A 12,000-nucleotide genomic window follows, 5' to 3' on the forward strand; every position below is an offset into this window, starting at 1 on the left:
GATATCATGTTTGGTAAGGTGGAGAGTCAGAGAAAAAGAGGAAGACCCCCAGTGAGATGGATTGGCAAAGTGGCAGCATCAATGGGCTCAAGCATGGCAACGATAATGAGATTGGCCCAGGATTGGCAGTGTTTTGTTCTGCTGTGCATTAGGTCGCTATGAGTCAGTACTGCCTTGATGGCACCTGACAACAACAACAACAACATCTGTTTTGGGGAAGAATACTTAAAAATTTTTTGAACCTCAGCCTTCTCATCTGTAAAATAAATAACAAACCTTCACTTGAATAAGGGTTTGAATAAGGATGAAAATAAGCACCATTTAAAGGAATAAAGCATATAGTATACCAGGTATGCACTAGAAGTAGTATAGGAGTAAATTAGGAGTGATGCATGATTGCTTTTTTTTTTGTCTTTTTTCACATTTTTTGCAAATTTAGTGATAGTTTACATGGGAAAACATCGGTTTTACACTCATCATTTCATTGCAATGATTACAATGTACTCCATGCACCATCATTCAACAGTATTTTCTTCTATTCTCTGTGTGTGTGTTTTTTTTTTTGTGGGATGGGAGATGTATAGAAAAACACTCAAGAATATATAATCATTTAGACAACCAAAGGGCATATTCTACAAGCCTGCCTCCTGCTGGCCACCAGCACACAGCCTTTTTCTTTCCATGAGTCTAGGGTCCTCAGCTGCTCTATGTCTCCATGTCTTCTTCTCTGCCTCCATCTCTGGTGTTGCTGCCTCTCTGGGTAGGGTCCCGCATTTCTCTTGTGCTCTTCTCCCTTGATGGTCCTAGGGCCCTGTGTTCCTGGAATGTAATATTAAGTACTCCCCCATTTTTTTTTTTACAAAACTTCTACCTTTACAGTTGTAACAGTCACAATTAGTCATAACAACAATTTCTCATTATTGAATTATAACAATCTTATCCCCATCTCCTTTCACCAGACCCATCTAGACAAGATGAAAGCTATTCAGTGTAGATTCCCTGCACTCTGAAACTACACTCCCTCTTGAAAATTTGTAAGCCAGCCACTTTGTGCCTTTATATCCCACTCCTCTCCCCACCCCCACCCCCATTTTAGGTAGCCAATGTCTAAGTTGCCTGTCCCTATCAACCTTGTGTACAGAGGGGATATGTTTGATCCTTAATGTGAAGATTTCCTTCCTTCTCAGTTGGTATTTTGAGCTATTACATCCAGGATCCCTAGAGTTGGTGCCACCAACTCAATGGCACCTAACAACAACAATAACATCCACAAGTATAGGTTAAGTTCATCGAATTGTAGCAATTTACACTTGTTTCTTTTATCAAATTTTTAAAATCTTCCTCTAGTCGACTTTTGATCATCAAGCCATCAAGACTAGGTCGAATGGATACTATCTACAAGATTGGCCATTCTTCTACATCTCCCCTCAGTTCATATCAGCTGGACACTTCATTCTCAGCTATAGCTCTCCATGGGTATGTCTTTGTCCATTAGCTCAGGAGTCCCCAGGTCTCACCACACTTCGGTCCAACCATCCCTTCCTCTTCTCTCTCTCATCTTCAGGTTGATGGGAGTCTATGAAACGTGGTTAAACTCAGACCACATCTTCATTGCTGTCTTTTTCCTCTCTTCTACTTACCAGTAGACCAACGTGGTCGCCAGCAAACTTACATGCCTGTTCATGCTTTCCCTTTGAGTTTCAGTCTTGGAGGGGGATTTAATACATAATTATTTTTGTTAAATTATCTGGCTCATAATGTTAAGATTCTATATATGTTATATTCATCTTTAGAGATGTGTCCATAAACATAAAAATGCTATCACATGTTTCATTCCTAAGAGAGGAAAAATCTTAAAACACACTTCACAATTTTCTTGAGAATAGTTAATTTTATAACCAAAGAGCAACAGAAAAGAAATGAAAAGTTGGCATTTCTGGAATGTGATGGTACTACTCATAGACAGTCCATTGGCTTTTAGTAATGATTGTTAAAAACATGCATCAATTGTCATTATTCAATAAATAGAAATAAAACAACACTGCTTAGAAAATATATGTTAAAGTTAAATTTTAAATCACTGAGTAAATTACCAGCATTTCAGCTCAGGGACAATTCCTTGTCATTATGACTTGACCTTACTGAAGAATAAAGACACTGTTGTTGCTGTTAAGTACTGTCCGTTCTGACTAATTTTCATCCTACAGTGCCATACTGGAACTCCAAAGAGACTACGAACTGAAAATTGTCCACAAGTTAAAGCCATGCACTTTTTTCCTGATAATTCAGTTCTAAGACACACTGTTTAGGTTCACACATTCATCCAACGCAGAGTGTCAAAAATAAAGCAACTGAGTACAGATACTCTTTGGTAACCACAGTTGAAAATAAAATTGCAACCATTCCTTCTGGAGGAAAAAGAAGAATGATGTGGTAGGAAGAAGAGAATGGGCTTTGCAGCTAGACAGACATGAGAATAAATTCTGGCTCCCTTGTTTTATGAACTCAGGAAAGTTATTTAATCTAAATGAATGATTATCTTATCTATATTGAAGGTCTGTGGGCAGTCCAAATGACTTGCATTGGACTGTTAATCTAAAAGTTGGCAGTTCAAATCCACCTAGCAGAAATGCAGAAGAGACTGTTTCCCTTAAGATCACAGTCAAGAAAATCCTATGGAACAGTTCTATTTGCATGGGTTCACATTGTGTCAAAATTGATTCATGGACAACAGCTTGTTGGTTGGTTTGTTTTTTAATCTACATTACAAATTTTCCTTTATATAGATGAGAAATAATGACAACCAAAACAAAATTAATAAAAGTACCTACCAATTATTAAGGAATTGCAATGTGCTAGGCACATTGTCTTGGTGTGGTGCTGTGGGTTAATGTGCTGGACCATACCGTCAGCGGTTCAGGCTCACCAGCTGCTCCTCGAAAACCCTACACACGGTCACTAAGAATCTCAACCGACTTGACAACACCTAACAACAATAACAGCAAGGCAATTTATCAAGTGCTTTATCTATCCAATCTTATTTAAGCTGTAGAGAAATTCTCAGGGAGCACTTTAAGCTCAGTTCACAGATAAGCAAATTTACATTAAAAAAAACTAGGTTGTATCTGAACCTATGAGATGACAAAAATTGGTTATTCTGCCTCTTTCATAATATATAAAAAAGACCTAATACCTGTACAGAAGGTGTCTGGAACCTGTGATTAATAGTAATTATTACAGGAGTCCTGGTGTGGCGCTGTGGGTTAATGTACCAGACTGCAAAGCCATTTGAACTGCAAGATCGGCAGTTCAAGCTCACCAGCTGCTCCTTGGAAACACTATAAAGGGTCGCTATGGGTAGGAATCAACTCGACGGCACTTCACAACAACAACATTATATAATTAGCACTAGCTATTACTATTTTTAAGGAGTTCTGGTAGCGTAGTGGTTACAAATCGGGCTGCTATCGCTAGGGTCAGCAGTTCGAAACTACCAGCTGTTCCGTGGGAGAACGATGATGCTTTCTGCTCCCATAAAGATTTATAGCCTTGGAAACCCTGTACAGAGTTGCTATGAGTTGGAACCGACTGCATGGCAAATAACAACAACAACACTACTATTTTTGGTTTAAAAGCATATGAATTATATGATTATTAAAAAATAACTGATTGTAAAAATATTTATGTGGAATATTTGTAAATAAATGAACATCACAAAATGATACCATTTCGTCATCTTGTTACCTTAACCAGAGCTAGAATTTTGTTCACATTTCCTTCTAGATTAAAAAAATATATATAATCTTATAAAAGGATGTTTAATTTTACACATTTTGACCACATTAGATGTTTTTGAGTAAAGCAAATCTACAAGACTGAAAATGGGGAACCCGAGATAATAGTTTGCAACAATACAACAAAGTAAAAAGAGGGAATAGTGTAGTTACAGACTTTTCAAATGAAGATGAAATCCAGTAAATTTCAAGAATAAAATAAATTTATAAAAATAAATCTAAATTTAACCCTAAAAGTAGACTAAGTCCTACTAGCCCTAGCCCAGTTTCTGCCCCTGACCATTGTTGTACCATACCCTTAACACTACATGAAACCCCAGTAGCCTAGATCTAGCCACAAACCTAAGCCTAACCCTAACTCCTTACTCCTATCTCCTCCCATCACCCCCAGTTTTTGAAAACATAATTAATATTTGCGAAAATTTCATTGTTTGAATGTTTCATGATATAGTTAACAATTCTCCTATTGTTAGACCTTAGTTCCTTTTTTTTCCCCTCCTGCAAATTTAACAAGTATTTACTGAACACCTACCATGTGCCATGCTCTATTCTAGGCAATGGGATATGGGAGCAAATAAAGCAGACCAACAAAACGAAACTAACCCTGCCTTCACAAAATGTATAATCTAAAGGTGAGTGGTAAATAATGAATAAATTAAATGATAGATGATATTAGGTGATAAGTTTTTGGAAAAAATAAACCAGTAAAGGGGATAGGGAGTGTTGGTGAAGTGTGTTGCAATTTTAAGAGTGGGTCAAGGAAGATCTCAATGACAAGACAATAGTTGAGCAAAAACTTGAAGGCGATAAGATGCAAACCATGTGAATATCAGAGAAGAGGATCCCAGGAGAGGGAACATAAAAGCAAAGGCCAGGAGATGGAAATGTACCTGGAGAACAGTAGTGAGGATAGTGACTGAAGTAGAATAAATAGAATGGTAATAGGAGGCAATGGATAACAGGAAACTACATCATACTTAGGGTATTATGGCCATGATAAAGACTTTAATTTGTAATCTGAGTGAGAGGGGGATCTCATTGAAGGGTTAAACAAGAGACAGACTAATTTTTGTACAGCAAATGTGTTGGGGGTGGGGGCATACGGGGACATGTAGAAGACTAGGAGGCACATTTGTACATATTAATATATGCATCTAAGTGGGATGTCAAATGGGCAGTTGGACATAGGAGTCCAGAGTTCAAGGAAAAGGTGAAGTCTGGAGATACAAACTTGGGAGTCAACAGTATATGGAAAATTTATAGACACGAGGTGTGATGATCACCAGGGAACTGAGTATATCTTTGATGAATATCCTCATCCTTAAATACTTGTCAATATTTATAATCATTGTCTTGGGATAGATTTCTAAGAGTGAATCAAAACGTATCACTAAGGCTCTTGACAAATTCTGACAAATTATTTTCTAAGGTTATAACAATTTATATGACGAGCCAGCATGAAATATTTAGCTTTAACAATCTCTTCTAATCTAATACATATTAAAATAGAGTTTGATTTGATTGTTCTGATAACTAATAAAAAGTGTTTTTAAAAAATAATGAATCTGTTGTTCATTTTTATTTTAGCTGTGTACTAGCTATTTATATTCTCCTAGCTGTTGTTGTTAAGTGCCGATGAATTGATTCCAAATCATAGTAATCCTGTATAGGGTTTCTGAGGAGTAGCTGGTGGTTTTAAACTTCCAACCTAATGTAAGCAGTCTAGTACTTATCCTAATGCACCACACCAGGACTCCATTTTGATTTTTGTTGTCATTAGGTGCTGCAGAGTTGGTTCCAATCCACAGTGACCTAACGCATAGCAGAACGAAGCACTGGCTGGTCCTTTGCCAACTTCCCAATCGTAGTTACACTTGAGTTCATTGCTGCTGTCACCATGCCAATCTATTTTTGTTGCGGGGGTCTTTCTCTTTTTCACTAACCCTCCAGTTTACCAAGCATGATGTCCTTCCTGATAACAAGTTTAACGTATGAAAGATGAAATCTCATCATCCTGGCTTCTAAGGAACATTCTCACTGGTCTTCCAACACAGATTTGTTTGTTCTTCTAGCAGTCCATGGTAATTTTAGTTTTCTTCTCAAACACCTATTTCAAATGCACCAATTATTCCACAGTCTTCCTTATTCATTGTCTGACATTCACATACATAAGATGCTATTGAAAATACCATGGCTTGGGTCAAGTGCACCTTAGTCCTCAAACTGACATCTTCGTTCTTGAACACTTAAATAGGTCTTGTGCAGCAGATCTGCCTAATGCAATGCATCATTGGATTTCTTGGCTACTGCTTCCATAAATGTTGATTTGCTTGGAGTAGATAAAAGCAAAATGAAGTCTTTGACAACTTCAATCCATTTTGACAAATTTTCTCCATTTATCATGATATTATTTACTGCTCCATTGATGAGGACTTTTGTTTTCTTTACATTGAGGTGCAATCCATAATGAAACTGTAGTCTTTGATCTTCATCAGTTAGTATTTTAAGTCCTCTTTGCTTCTAGCAAGCAAGGTTGTCTCATCTGCATATCACAGGTTGTAAATGAATCTTCCTCCAATCCTGATGTCCGTTTTTCTTTATATAATTGTACTTCTCATACTATTGCTCAGTGTACAGATTGAATAAGTATGGTGAAGGAATCTAACCCTGACCCACAGTTTCTGATTTTAAGCTCTTCAGTATCCCTTGGTTCTGTCTGAACTACTGCCTCTGGGACTATGCACAGAATCTTCATGAACACAATTAAGTGTTGTGGAGTATGTTATCCATAGCTTGTCAAGATTCACACAGTTGAGTCTCTGCATTATCAATAAAGAATCTTTATGATATTCTGTACTTTCTGTCAAGATCCTTCTCATATCAGCAATGATATCCCTAGTTCTACATCCTCTTCTGAATATGGTGAATTTCTGACCGTTCTCTATTGATGTACTGTTGCAGACATTTTAAAAATATCTTCAGCAAAAATTTACTTACATGAGATATTAATGATATTGTTCAATGATTTCTACATTCCATGGCGTTGTGTCTCTGTAGAACAGGTACAAATATGGCTTGTAGCTGTCTTCCAAATTTCTTGGCAGAGATGGAGTGAGTGCCTGAAGTGCTGCACCACTTTGTTGAAAGATTTCAATTTGTATTTCATCAATTACTAGAGTCTTTGTTTTTTGTAGTGCCTTCAGTGAATCTTGAACATTGACCATTTCTTTTTAGTACAGTAATTCTATGAATCTTTTTTGATCATTTCTGCATCACTTATTTAGCCATAGACTCCTTCAATATTACAAGCTGAGGCATAAATTTCTTCTTCAGTTCTTTCAGCTTGAAAAATGCTAAATGTGTTCTTTCCTTTTAGTTTTCTATCTCCAGGCCTTTGCACATTTCATTTTAATGCTTTACTTTGACTTCTTGAGCTGCCCTTTGAAATCCTTTGTTCGTTCTTTGACTTACTAATTTCTTTCATTTGCTTTAATATATTTATGCTGAAGGGCAAATTTCAGAGTCTTCTCGAACAGCCATTTTGATTCTTTCTTTCTTTTTTGCCTTTTAAATGACCTGTGGCTCTCTTCCTGTACGATGTTCTTGATGTCATTTCACAGAGCTTCTGGTCTTCATTCACTAGTGTCTAATGCATCATCTGTTATTGAGATGATCTCTAAATTTATGTGTGATATGTTCAAGGTCATATTTTGGACCTTGTGGACATGGTTTCATTTTCATCAGCTTTAGCCTGAAAATGCATATAAGCAATATTTCTAGAGGATTGTGTTAAACAGCTTAAATCAACTATCTTTTTTAAAAGGTTTTACTGTGAATTGAGTGATAGTTAAGTTGGGAGAACATCAGTTTTGCACTCAACCTATCATATTTTGTTTCATTGCAATGATTACAATCCTCTCCATGCATCACTGGTTAACAGTATTTGCTTCTATTTCCTCTTTTATTTTCTTTTGTACACAAAAACATGTAGGGATATATAATAATTTAAACAAACAAAGGGTACATTCTGCAAGACAGCCTCCTGGTTGCCAGTACACAGCCTTTCTCTTTCCATGAGTCTAGAGTCTAGAATTGGAAACAACAGTGCCCAGCTGAAAAAGCACATTTCTTTTAATGTATGTCATTCTCCACAATCTTGGCAATACACCAGTCTTCTGCATCATGCTCCTGAAAGGGTGTTCACTGTGTCTCTTCCCATCTCCCACCCCATTCCTGTTCTGGTTATCATCCTAGTACACCCACATTTTACAAATTCAGCTCTGTTCCAATTTTGCTGTATTATCCATGACTGAACCCATTCAAACCATTTTGAAGTCCTGGATATTTTTTAAAAACTGTGAAATTGAGTGGAAGTTTTTAAACTATAAAACATGAAATAGGCAGGGAAAAGAGACGGCATAATGAAGGACAACAAAAGATAAGATCTCCTAGGTAGAATAGAAGAGAAGGGGCATTTTAAGAAAGAGGAGCAAAGCTTGAGAGGATAAACTGGAATGGCGTGTTTGAGGAATATTAAAACCATATTAGAAGGCAGAGTTTGTATCAGTTTGTGGAATTACATTGATTTTATTTTTTCTGGTAATTTTGTTCTGTACTTTATTTGACACATATTAATTATGTGGCCTTTTGCCCTGAGTACTCTTCTATAATCAAGTTTACATCAAATTGTATGTAGCTTCTATAAAAGGTAGAGAGTTTATCTTGTTCATTCTTGATCCCTGGTCTATAAACATTAAATATGTTGTTGTTGCAAACCCTTGGATAAGTTCCAACTCATAGCATTCCTATATAGGGTTTCCAAGAGCTGCTGGTGAGTCTGAATTGCCATCCTTATGGTTAGCTGTCCAGTACTTAATCCTACAGCACCACACTAGAGTTCAAGCACATAATATATATTTGTTCAATTTAGTTGAATTGCTACATTTCCTATATTCTAGACTTTTAGATATGCCTGTTTATATGAACAGATTCAGGATTTGTCTCTCCCTCTCAACTGTGTCCTTTCTACTAGGATTTAAGCATGTTCAAGCATTTTCCTCCTTAGAACAAAACACCGTGCCCTAAAGCCCAAACAAACCAACGCACAAATTTCTTCCTCAACTCAAACCTCCCCCCAACTACTGCCTTATTTTTCTTCCTTCATAGTTAAACTTCTTGAATCTGTTTTCTACACCTTCCCACCCATCTCTATTTTCTCACCTCCCACCTACTCCTCTGCCTACTGCAATCTGACTTCTCCCTCTGTAAATCCACCAAACACACAATGGCTGATAAAATTCACAAAAAGCTTCCACTTGTTAAAATTAATGGGCTCTTTGCAGTCCTTACTTTGCTTGACTTTCCAGAGAAGCAGTTTTAGATAGCTGATTTATCTTTCTTGAAATAATCAAACTTAGCTTTTAAGATACCCAATTCATCAGGTTTTTTTCCTCACCTCTGTGACCACGTCCTCTTCTTCTCTTGCCATATCTTCCCCTATCACTACTAAGATGTTGTTTTTACTCAAGACTTTTTTTTTTTAGCATCTTTTTATTGTCAAGGGAGCAAAGGTTTACAGAGCAGATCATTAGTTTTACACACTCAACAAATCATATATTTGCTTCATTGTAATGATTGCAATCCCCTCCATGTACCATCAGTTAACAGTATTTACCTCTATTCACTTTAACTCTTGCATTCCTCCCACTACTTTCATCTTTCCGCTTCCAATCTCTTGTTGCATATGCTTTTCAAAGATTCTTTTTTTTTTTTTAAGTTTTTATTTTGAATTGAGTAAAAGTTTACAGGGCAATAATCAGTTTTGCATTCAACAAATCATATACTTTGTTTCATTACAATGATTATAATCCCCTCCATGTACCATTAGTTAACAGTATTTCTCTGTATTCATTTTAACTCTTTTTTTTTAAACACTCAGGAATATATAATAATTTAAACCACCAAAGGACACATTCTACAAGTCTGCCTCCTGGCCGCCAGCTCTCAGTCCCTCTCTTCCCATGAATCTAGGGTCCTCAGCTACTCCCTCTCTCCATGTCCCCATCTCTGCCTCCATCTCTGGTGTCGCCTCCTCTCTGGATAAGGTCCTGCATTCTAATTGTACTCTTCTCCCTTAATGGTCCTAGGGTCCTCTGTTTCTGGACTGTAAGATCAATTACTCCCCCGATTTTTTTTACAAAACCTTTACAATTGTGACAGTCGCAATTAGTCATGATAACAATTACTCACTATTAACTCATAAGACTCTTATCCCCATCTCTTTTCATCAGACCCATCTAGACAAGATTAAAACTATTCAGTGGGGACGCAATCTTACCCCACACACTGTTTTTGTTTGTTTGTTTGTTTGTTTTTGCTGTAAAAGGAAGCTTTATTGTTTTCATTTGGTCCTCGACTTAGGAGAAGAGAGGCTCCAGGGTGTTGACTATGCTGTCACTGTGTCTGGAGAGCAAGGTTCAGGCAGAAGGTCTGCGGAGAGCAGGGGAATGCTGAAAGGCCCTTCACAGGTTGCGGGGCTCCACAGGCTCTTCTTAGTCGTGCTTGAGAGTGAGCCTTTCGAAGAGGTATTCATCCAGCCCTGCCTGGGGACCAGTCATCCTATGGAGGTTGGTCAAGTGGTCGCCCATCTTCCTGAAAATTTTCATCTCTTCATTAAAGAAATGATTCTTCAGAAAGTCACAGAGGTGGGGGGGTCTGTGTGGGTAGCACCCACAGCATGCAGATCCAGAAGAGACTGGCTCAGCTTTCTCTCCTGGGCCAGGGCAGTTTCCATGGCGTCCAAGGTTCTTCCCCACTCATCCTGGGAGGGCTTCTGCACGTCCTGGAAGGGTACGCGACCATCAAGCTGGTTTTGCAGTTTCAAGAGATGCTCAGCACCCTTACGCTTCTCCTTCACCAACTCATGGAAGAAGTGTCCCACACCTTGCAAAGCCACATCATCGATCAAAATAGAAGCCCAAAGAGAGGTAGGTATAAGAGGCCCACAGATGCAGATAAACCAGACGGTTGACGAGGCCTCCAATTCAGCGGAATAATTCTGACGGATCTGAGAGCTCATGGTTGGTCAAAGATTTGGAGCTAACCACACACACACACACACACACACAAGGAGCTCTGGTAGTGTAGTGGTTACGAATCGGGCCGCAAGCCGCAAGGTCAGCAGTTCGAAATTATCAGCTGTTCCGCGGGAGAAAGATGAGGCTTTCTGCTCCCGTAAAGATTTACAGCCTCGGAAACCCTGTGCAGGGTCGCTATGAGTCAGAACCGACTCCACGGCACATAACAACAACAACACACACACACAAATGGTGTTTAGCTGGTCCCGGTAACAGGGAATGCTCAAGAAGATGGTCCTGGAGAAAAGACTGTGCCCAGAGAAGTTATTAGAGGTGGTCCAAGGCTGGAGGTGGGGGAGTCCCTGGAACTGTTCTGTCCAAACACTGATGAAGCAAGACACATCCATGGGACCGCAGAGCAAACTTTTCCCAACACACTCTTAAACTCAACTCCCAAGATCCACCTTGGTCTATCAATTAAATTCTTGGCTCTGACAAAAGTTGTCTGCTGTTGTCATATGCTGTTGAGTTGGTTTCGACCCAGTGACTCTATACAGGGTTCCCGAGGAGCGGCTGTTGAGCTTGAACCACCAACCTCGTGGTTCAAACCGACTTTACAGTTCAGCGCAGTAGCCTACAGCACCACACAGGATGTATGGTTCAGCTCTGAATAATTTTTGATATCATTAATTTATGGTAGATTTTATGAGGTGGTAAAGAGCAAGCTTTACCACTGAATTTGAGCTGTTTGAAATACCATGAAAACAAATAAATAATGTGAAATAAGGCTAGTAAATGAGTCATGGTACCTCAGATGGTTAAGTATTTGTTGCGCTGCTAATCAAAACCTTGGTAGTTTGAACCCACTAGATGCTTCATGGGATGAAGATGAGGAAGTCTGCTTCTGTAAAGATTCACATCCTCAGAAACCCTATGGAGCAATTCTATTCCATTCTGTATCGTTGCTATGAGTTGGAATCAAATCCATGGCAGTGAGGTGTGTTTTTGTTTGTTTTTTTCTATTTTGGAAAGCTAGTAAATTGTCTGAGGAGAGGTTTTACAGAGAATTAAAGTAAGTGTAGTACATATTTTTCCCTTATGGAAAATATTTCTTTGGTTTCCTATAGTTA

The 12,000-nt window shown here is 38.3% G+C and overlaps 1 protein-coding gene and 1 pseudogene across 1 annotated transcript in view; both read right to left on the reverse strand.

Annotated features, from left to right (window-relative positions):
• LOC102812179 (adenylate kinase isoenzyme 5-like) overlaps positions 1–12,000 on the reverse strand; it is a 442,715-nt gene that overhangs the window by 310,137 nt on the left and 120,578 nt on the right. The window lies entirely within an intron of this gene.
• LOC102811790 lies at positions 10,346–10,872 on the reverse strand (annotated as a pseudogene).

Source organism: Chrysochloris asiatica, unplaced genomic scaffold, assembly GCF_000296735.1.
Source record: "Chrysochloris asiatica unplaced genomic scaffold, ChrAsi1.0 scaffold00002, whole genome shotgun sequence".
Lineage (NCBI taxonomy): Eukaryota > Metazoa > Chordata > Mammalia > Afrosoricida > Chrysochloridae > Chrysochloris > Chrysochloris asiatica.